This window comes from Balearica regulorum, chromosome Z (assembly GCF_011004875.1).
Source record: "Balearica regulorum gibbericeps isolate bBalReg1 chromosome Z, bBalReg1.pri, whole genome shotgun sequence".
Lineage (NCBI taxonomy): Eukaryota > Metazoa > Chordata > Aves > Gruiformes > Gruidae > Balearica > Balearica regulorum.
Genome location: NC_046220.1, coordinates 87,079,844 through 87,089,737, shown reverse-complemented (window position 1 = coordinate 87,089,737; position 9,894 = coordinate 87,079,844).

Sequence of the window (9,894 nt, the reverse complement as noted above, 5' to 3'; positions counted from 1 at the left end):
TTACATATTTTATCCTACTGTCTTTTCAGTCCTTAGTTTAAAATAGAATTTCATTACTTCCACAGAGGAGCAAATAAATCTACATCATACTGAGCCAAAAGTAGGCTGTTTACAGGCACGCTTCAACATAGTTCAATATTTAATGTTGTTACTGAACAATCCTTTGCTCAAAAAAAAAGGCTTTTCTCACTGTAAAGCCTGTCAACAGTGATAGTTTTTCTCTTTTTTTTTCTGGAAAAATTTCATAAGGAATGTTAATATTTTATTGGGTTTATGTTTGAATGACAACATTGCATCTATATTTGCAGTATCTTTCTTAAACCATTATTAAAATGTCTAGGGGCTAGATACGATTCTGAACATGGAAAACTGGTTCCGAACGTAAAAGATTAACTATTTAAAAACATGTTAGTATTTTGTAATGTATTATTGAAAATGTCATAGAAAACTCATCAAAGCTATAAACCAAGTTGAATCAAACTCCCACAAAACATGAATAGCTTTTAATATTTTATTACTAAGTTGTTTTCTCAGTTCTGTGCTTTCCTGGTTTCATTACGAGGAAGAAGCAGTGATCCCCTGGCCTATACCCAGGTATCCTTTTGGAAAGGTTTGCGGAACAGCGCGGTACAAACCCCAGGTAAACACCTCAAAAGACAGAGACCTTCTGTTGTTGGGATGGGACTGAGCGTCCTCTACGTACGGTGACACTGTGCGTCAACCAGCTCGAAATGCCACACTACGATTTCCTTTGGCTGTATGTCACCAGCAGGTAACGTTGAAGTACAAAATACCTTCAGACAATGTAAGCTAAGCTTCAGAGCGGCCACTTCTTAAGTCAATCCATTTCATTACTCACTGAGTGCAAACGGTGGATTAATCTCACCTCTGTGCCAGGCTTTACCGACCCTGAAGCCAGTGGCACTGTCACCAGCGGTAGAAAGGCCTGACCTGACTTTGGCTGGGTTAATTGTTATTCAGTTTCCAGTAACAATACAATACTTGAGGCATGAGCAAGATGCTGGCCCCTCCTTTAACAGGATTTTACCGTGTCGTAACTTCCCTGTGGGTTTGAACACTTTGGATGTACGTCAAGCAGGCACAGGCAGGGAGTGCTGATACATTATACATAAAGATCTGCTTTCATAACTTCCTACCTAACATCAGCGGTAATGCACAATAATCAAAACACTTTCAAAAGAAAGACAAACCATTTTCTTTCTTGCCTCAAGATCCAGCACAATGTTGCTGAGTGCCAGCGTCAACAAAGGAGAGGCAGCAGACGCGTGTGGCTGGGGGTGCCGTAAGGAGGGAAAGCCCGAAGGACCCCCGTTGTCGGCAGCGGCAAGCCATGATTAGATCACGTCGCTGCAACGGCCAACTGATGCTGCACTGCTGCATCCTGCGTTGGGCTGGTGCACTTGGGGATCCCTCCATCTCTTCACAGGAGAAGAGGACTGTCATGGGATCAGCAGCTGATTCAGGGGTGACAAGAAGATGCAGTAAACACAGATTTAAGGAACACAAAGCAGAGAACATTCAGATTTACTGGGAAAATGTGTTTTCGTGAGAGACTACCAGGCAAAAATCAGTATAAGCATTGACAATTATTTTTGTCAGCCATTTCTTTACAAAATTGTTCCGCTTCTGAATTAATATTTATGCTGCTGTGGCATATTGAGACTGCTGTGAAAATTATATAATTTCTAAATAAATATTAAATAAAATCTGCCTGAAATCACCTAAGATCAAATATTTTACCTTTTTCCCTTCACTTTTAGCTCATTTCAACAAAGCATTCATTTTGCAAGTTGTCTCTTCTCTTGTTAATTAACTACTTTCTTCAATGGCCGCAGAAACTTTATAAAATTCACATCAATGTACTTTGCTTATAGGGATTGTAGGATAGTTCAGGAGAAGCGAGTTGATCTGCTTGACTTTCATTAATCAAAGCGGGCTTTTTTGTTTTGTCTTTAACAATGAGATTTAGGTACATCTAAATGCTCCTAGTTAGGACCTGAACTTGCAAACCCTGAAGTCTGAAGCCAGTTTTGTATCTAGGATCACTCTACCATGCACAGTCCTTTCCTCTTCCAGCAAAGCATACAATATATAACCTGATTTTGGTTATTGTGCTAACAGCTCTGTGCATTTAGTTCCAAAGGAGTGGGTTGAAAATGCATGTCTGAAACAGTGTTTCTCAGGAGTAGCAGGTTTTTTTACCTTCACGACAAATTGCAAAATTCTCTATTTCTTTGTAAATTTGAGTCAATAAGCAAAATTAACATTAAAGAAGTTGAGAGAAGGTCTGTGTTTCTATCAGTAATTCATAGTTTACAGGAAAGGAAAAAAAAAAGAGGGTTATTTTAAAGAGAGTCTTCATAGAATTGTATGACCTGATCTGCGAGGTGTGGTATCACAAAGGCTTTGAAAAGTGGCTGCTAATTATTCTGAAAAGTCTTTGATGTAGTCAGTGGCCTGTTTTTTGGACAATACAGGAAATCCTTACAGTTTACTGTCTCTCGTGGTATGCCAGTGTTCCGGTCAGTGGGTAACTTGGTAGGTTGGGTGAAGGGAGGATACGCATCCCCCGGGAGCAGTGTCGTGCTGGCAGAAGGCCCCGAGCTGGTGAGAGTCCTGCTGTCCCGGCGCAGAGGCTTCTCTTCCTTCTCGGTGATTAAGCTGAGAATGTCTTGCCTTGCTTAGTTTGTGAGAAATGCAAATATTATGAGATTTGTTATGCAAACTGTTTCTTTCACTTGGATTTCACGTTCTGTCTATGTTTAATGCACCTTGCGTTTGTTCAGATGACTTTGGTACTGATAATCCCAGGCAGACATCCCTGGGGAGTAAAAAAAAACAAAAACAAACCCCCAAACCCTGAAACCTTTATGGAAAAGTGATGAAAATTAAAGTTTCTCAGATTCACACATCCTGTCAGGCTCTGTCAGGGATGTGAGTCTCATCTCCATGTGACACTCCCCAGTGTAGGTAGGTGGAGGTGAGGGAGAGCATCCAACAGACCAAGAGATGAGATCTGATGACAGACACAGAAACTTTTTAACAGATTCACTGAGAAATACAGTTGTTTGAAATGAGTCACGCGCGACCGTCACTGCAGCACCGCCTGGTTCAGGCCTAGAGCCTCTAATGCCGGTGGCATCTCGAGAGCAATGCTGTCTGTCCTGTTACACCACCTGGGGCGTGTGCCACACACGGCACGTCCCACCAGCCAGGGCTGCTGCCCCCTTAGCATCAGCCTACCCCCAGCCTCACTGCCCGCTGGCCTTACTCATGCTCTACCTACTGTTCACCCCGGCCACAAAAAAATCCCCAAAGCCACAAGACTGGTGTAATTAACGTTCAGGCTTGTCTAGTTTGGAATCTTGTCTCTGCCAGTGGCCAGCAGGAAACAACAAGGCAAGCATGCAGCGACACTCCTACTGCCTAACCTCCCAGCTCCCAGTACTTGTAGCTCAAACCAGAGGCTGTATCCTTGTGTTTTGTAGACTTTGATGTTTTTCTTCTCTGAACCGGTCAAAATCCTTTTTGAAGCTATGTAAATTTTTGGCATTATCCTGGAATAATGAATTCCAACATACTATGTGAAAAATTACCTCCTTCTGCTTGCTTCTCTATAATTTTAACTACTTAAGTTTATTTCTCCAGGTTTTTTATATTATGGTTACTAGGGAATAATTATCAGCTGTTCAGCTTCTCACGAGATTTATGCGTTGACTGGCTCATAACCCTCCCTTTCGGTTCCTCTCTGGGCTCTGCAGTGCTCCCAGTCCCTCCAAGTACACAAGCTTTTCTTAACCTTTCCTCATCTCTGTGGGCCTATCACACCTATTTGAAAGTCTGTTACATCTTTTCCAAGCTTTAGTCTCTAGGATTTTGGGAGGCGAACGCTGGATGTAGTCACGGTGGGGGCGCAAAGGGCTTTATACTGTAGCATTTTAGTGTATTCTGTTCAGTTTGCTACTTCCTTCCTAGTTACTCTGAACCAGTCTGCTTGGGAGGGGCTGGTTGGGTTTTGTTTGACAGCTGCAGGGTATTTAGCTGGTGTTTCCATAAGCCTCCCTACAGCAACGTTAAGCACCTCAGTAAGTATGGCAGAACATATTGCTGATTTTTTTGTACTGGGGTGGGCTCTCTGTGTTACTCTGCATTTATCCATATTAAATATCGTTTTGCTGTACTACTGCCCGCTCACTCAGTAGCATGAAATTATTGTGCAACTTTTCTCAGCTGGCTTTTTTTAATTACCTCTAATAATTTAATCATCACCAGTAAAACTTTTCACTTCATGATCTTTAACAAATTATTTATGAGCATACCTAGTATTAGGTTGCAGCGCAGATCCCAAAGAAACTCTGCTTGTCACCTTTCTGCATGGAGAAAACTGATCATCCTGTCCCTTATTCTATAACCAATTACTGGCCTGTGGAAGGAGCTTCCTTTTTCACCTATGACCATCTTGAAGGTTTTCGTGAAACCCAACTCTGTCAGACAGATCGCTCCTGTCCACAGGTCAGTAAGTTTGTCAGAGTGATGTAGCAGACACATGAAGGCAACTTCCCTCTCCAAACGCTGTCGACTCTTTCCTGCTATTTTATATTTGCCGTGTGTTTATTGATGTTAACAGTTCTGCCAATCTGTCTGCAAAGTTGGACCTGTTGGAGGGTGGTTCCCAGGTTCCCTCCGAAGCCCTTTCAAAGCCGGTTGTCACCCGCCACTCCTCTCCGCAAACAGCCACGCGTTACCGCACCCAGCACTTCAGCAAATCCTCGCTTTGGTCCCTACGAGCACTGAACTAGCAGTTTGCTGCTGTCTGCCCTCACGGCTTTGCTCCAGAGCCTCTTCTGCAGATACCCGCCACTCCGGGACCTGTCCCGCAGAGCTGTCCCGGCGCAGAGGCTGCCCACGAGAGCAAGCACCTCTGAGCCGGCCGGCACCGAGCACCGGGGCGAAGGCTTCAGCCGGCTTTACTGCCAGGACCTCAGCGTGGAGTACTCCTTTTACGGGCCAGTCACCAAGTGATGCTGCAAAGTCTCTTGCTTTCTGATGTGTTTGAGAAACATGTATGAGCTTTTATATCTCTCAGTCTCTTGATTGTCTTCTTATCATTTTATATTTAACTTAACAAATCTGTGGTTTTCTCTCCTTTCCTCAAGTAGGCACAATCTAAAATTTGGGAGATAGAACCTTTTACTTAAGAAAATTTGTTGGTTTTCCAGGCTTCTTTGCTCTTTTCAAAGGTTCTTTCAAATCAGAAATACAGCCTTAAATTCTAATACAGTTTTTTAAAATAATATCCACCCTGCCTGCATGCAGTCTGCCCTTCTGATTCTTCTTTTTAATTACCTTTTCAACTGGCTTTCTCAGTTTTGTTCTTCAGTCAGAAAGTCCTACAATGGATCTCTTTCTGCATCTATAGAGGTATTCAGTCTGAGTACGTTGGGTCACTGAGAACCTTTACAGTGACCTTTAAGAAAATCCATTTCAGCATTTTTCATTCTAAGCAGTGCTGGCTTGGGTCTTGACTTAAAAATAAGAAGAGGCTTCTCTTCTCCAGTCTATCCATACACAGCTGATGGAAGGATTTGTGATTTAGATCTTGGAACATTTTTATTTCTCCATAAAGTATCATGTATGATTTTTAGGTTAAGTATAAGATATAAGATAGACGATGTCATCAATTGTGTACTCAATTACCATGCTGAATGCGTATAAGACTGAAAAAAGATCAGAAGACATCGTTTGATGCTATTGCCCTTCTAGTAGTCAGCCTGAAGCTCAGTTGTCTCGTCTCCCGCTTTGAATTTCCGAATGAAAGGCTTTTCCACTCCTCAGACAGCTAGCTTCTACATTTTTAGCTGCAGAGGATCCATAGCCTGATTTAGAAAATGGGTGAAAAAGGCAACTCAGCAGATAAGCCCCCACTCTCCCAGTATCTGCTGCAGGCAGGAAGATGCCTCTATCCCCTGTGCAAGAAAGGACTTTGGAACAGAGGGCATGCTAACGACTGTCCGCATGCATCGGTTCTGCATAACTACCCGGCAGGTGCACTGCACTAGCCAAAACCTTTACAAAAGAATATAGGGGATTTCTGTGAATGACTGCCATACACCTGCTAACAATCCAGCTTCAAGTTTCATAGTAACAGCAGGTGGTTTTCTTATCAATTTCCTTTTACTTTTCATCGGCGTGCAGCATGGAGGCAGGCGACCCATTCATTATGATCAACCACTGAGAAATGGCAAGCCTGCTTTTGCCAATTGAAATAGTCAAGTCACAAATGATGGCAAATACTATGCTCAGTATGGATTTAGATAAGGTCCTGGGGACAAGCACACAGTTAGAGACCGAAAATACCCCATGCTCAAGCCAGTATTTATTTAAAAACTCTGCTGGTTTCCCTCATTTTATGGCAAATGCGTAACTTGTATATTGGGAGATAGTTATACAGCTGCTGTGAGAAATCTTGCCCAAAAGTCATTATTTGCCATTGTCATGCCTTAACAGGCTGTGCCTCAAGGCTATGATTTTGTGCAACCATGCTCTGTTGTCCCTTGTGTTATTAATAGACTTTGTAGGCCACCTACCTTTTTAATCCCTGTCCTTTTTTTTTTTTTTTTTTTTGCTAAAGCACAACCTCTTTTATCCCCTCCGAGCCCATCACAGGTTGGCTGTTTGGGAATAAGAGCACTGACAAACACAATCCTGTGTCAACAGGCCTGCAGCTTTCTATAAAAGGGACTTTTGGCTGGTACTTACAGCATTAGAAAGGCTGCCCTACTAAATATGTCTTTTCTTAGCACATATGTCCTATTAAAGCTGGTGTACCACCTTGAGAACTGGCATAATGCCACTCTAACACATGGGCATGATGGTACACTCTGTATAAGCTTGAAATATGTTTGCTGAGGATAGGATTCCAAGCCCAGGATACTGCAATGATATTTTTGGCTGGCATACCCACAGTGAAAATCCTGAGCCAATGCTTTCAATGTTCACTAACCTCCATCACTCAATTTTCGGCATCTCATGTCTGATTAACAGAGACTGCAAGATTTCAGCAATTCCAGCTTACCTCAGTGCCCCTGAGCAATGCTTCTGTCGAAGCAGAAAAGCTGAGCAGTAGCTTCCTTTCCCCCTCTATGCTGGAGCTGGTCTGCAACACTTGGGGCAACATACACAAGCTATCTGCTGTGAAAGTTGCCTTTCACTGTTGAGAATTCAACAATAAACATTTATTCAGCCAAACGCAAGCAGGTCTGGGCCCTGGCCAACTGGAAGGAGGAAGGAAGGAGCAGAGGGGTCAGCTCGAGTTCTGGAGCCCTGCCCATGGGAAAAGGGACACATGAATTTAGGTCTCAGGGAAGTTTCCAGGTAATTACTTATATTGCTCGTTCTCTGCAGGATTGTCAGTGAGGTAATTTGCACTATTTGAACTTGAGCCATGGTAAAAGGTTGCATTGTAGGTTATTTCATTTATGAGAAGAAATCAGGAGAGGCTAATTTGCTTATTTTCAGAAATGCACAGTCTAGTGCCATTGGGCACCAGCTACAGCTCCCCTGGTCGGAGGTCTCTTTCAGCATGCACCATCTAAAATCCCTCTCTCTAGATCCTTCTTGAAGAAGACGTTACTGCGTTCAAGCTGGGAAGCGCTCAGAAGGAGCACAGCCTATCTAAATCGCCTCCCCTCCATCATTCCTGGCCCAAACAGTATCAGGAAAACCACCCCACCCATCCCATTTGAATTCCACATCAGGCATGCATATCACTTGTTTTAGGGTGGAGATCTCTCCCTATATTTTGGGTTTCGTAACATCAGTGTTTGTGTTGCAGATGACAATTATTTCTCCTACCGTGTCTGTAGGGTACTGAATGGCTTCTCCCATTCTAAATGCAAAGTGGCAGCACGGTAGCTTTGGAGAGGTTTATCTAAGTTACAAGTCCTTCTCCTACTCTGGGAGGCTTTAGAAACAGAAAGACAGCTTCTTCTCTGGGCTAATTCATTCTTTGGCTTCTAGGCTTTGGTAACTAGATTGCACAGCAAGTGTACTCATTTTTTTGCTCCTACCATCATGCAGATCAAGGGATGAGGCCAATGTCTGCTGCAGCGACTTTTCATCCCGCAGGCTTGCATATCCTTCCTAATGTAGGTCCTGAGTGTGGTCTTGGGTCTTGTCGTGACACGGAGCTGGGAGACAGGCTGTGGTGCACACCCAGGTCCCTCAGGCTTGTCTAACCAGCAAGGGTGCCTGTGCTAGAGGGGTTTTCCTGCACTACGCCAGGCCTAGGACAAACACACGATGAGAGCAGAAGAATAACAGTTTCACCGAAGTAAACAGAGCAATGGTAGTTTGTACCAGTTGCTGATTAGGCCCATGGTGTAGCTGCTCTGCAAATGTACACTCAGTGTGAGTTTCCACAGAACAGTGTGGTGGGTTGGCCCTGGCTGGACGGCAGGTGCCCCCCAAAGCCACTCTATCACTGCCCTCCTCAGCTGGACAGGGAGAGAAAATAGAACGAAAGGCTCCTGGGTCCAGATAAGGACAGGGAGAGCACTCAGCAATTACTGTTACAGGCCAAACAGACTCAACTTGGGAAAATTAATTTAATCCATTACCAATCTAATCAAAGTCAAGTAATGAGAAATAAAACTAAATCTTAAAACACCTCTCCCACCCCTCCCTTCTTCCCAGGCCCAACTTCCCTCCCCATTTCTCTCCCTCCTCCCCCCCAGCAGCACAGGGGGACAGGGAATGGGGGTTGTGGTCAGTTCATCACATGTCTCTGCCGCTCCTTCCTCCTCAGGGGGAGGACTCCTCACATTCTGCCCCTGCTCCAGCCTGGGGGCCCTCCCATGGGAGACAGTCCTCCATAAACCTATCCAACGTGAGTCCTTCCCATGGGCTACGGTTCTTCATGAACTGTTCCAATGTGAGTCTCTCCCATGGGGTGCAGACCTTCAGGAGCAGACTGCTCCAGCGTGGGTCCCCCACGGGGTCACAAGTCCTGTCAGCAAACCTGCTCTGGCGTGGGCTCCTCTCTCCATGGATCCACAGGTCCTGCCAGGAGCTTGCTCCAGCACGGGCTTCCCACGGGGCCACAGCCTCCTTCAGGTGCCTCCACCTGCTCCGGCGTGGGGTCCTCCACGGGCTGCAGGTGGAATCTCTACACCCCCTCATCCTCCCTCCATGGGCTGCAGGGGGACAGCCTGCTTCACCATGGTCTTTACCACCGGCTGCAGGGGAATCTCCGTTCTGGCACCTGGAGCACCTCCTGCCCCTCCTTCTGCACTGACCTGGGTGTCTGCAGAGTTGTTCCTCTCACATCTTTTCACTCCTCCGTCTGGCTGCAATTGCTCTTCGTGGGGTTTTTTTTCCCCTCCTTAACTCTGTTACCCCAGAGGTGCTGCCACCGTCGCTGATGGGCTCGGCCTTGGCCAGCAGCGGGTCCATCTTGGAGCCGGCTGGCATTGGCTCTGTCGGACATGGGGAAAGTTCTGGCAGCCTCTTGCAGAAACCACCCCTGTAGCCCCCCCCACTACCAAAACCTTGCCACGCAAACCCCATACAGATAGTATGTGTCCATATGAATATCAGAAGGTCACACACCTATTACAATTACTTTTTTTGGTATGCTGTTCTGCATTACTTTTTGAAATCACAGAAGCTGCTGTAGGAGGAATCATTGTCCTCAGGATATCACATATGCTAATGTCTTCCACCTTACTTTCACTACTTTTCGGTCTCCAGCTATGTTTATAGTATTAACTGGTCAGCACGGACAGGGACTCTTCAAAACAGCAGAGGTGTGACAACAGTCCCACTAAAAACTCAGTCTGGAGATGATAAGAGGAATTACAAACAGCAAAAAGG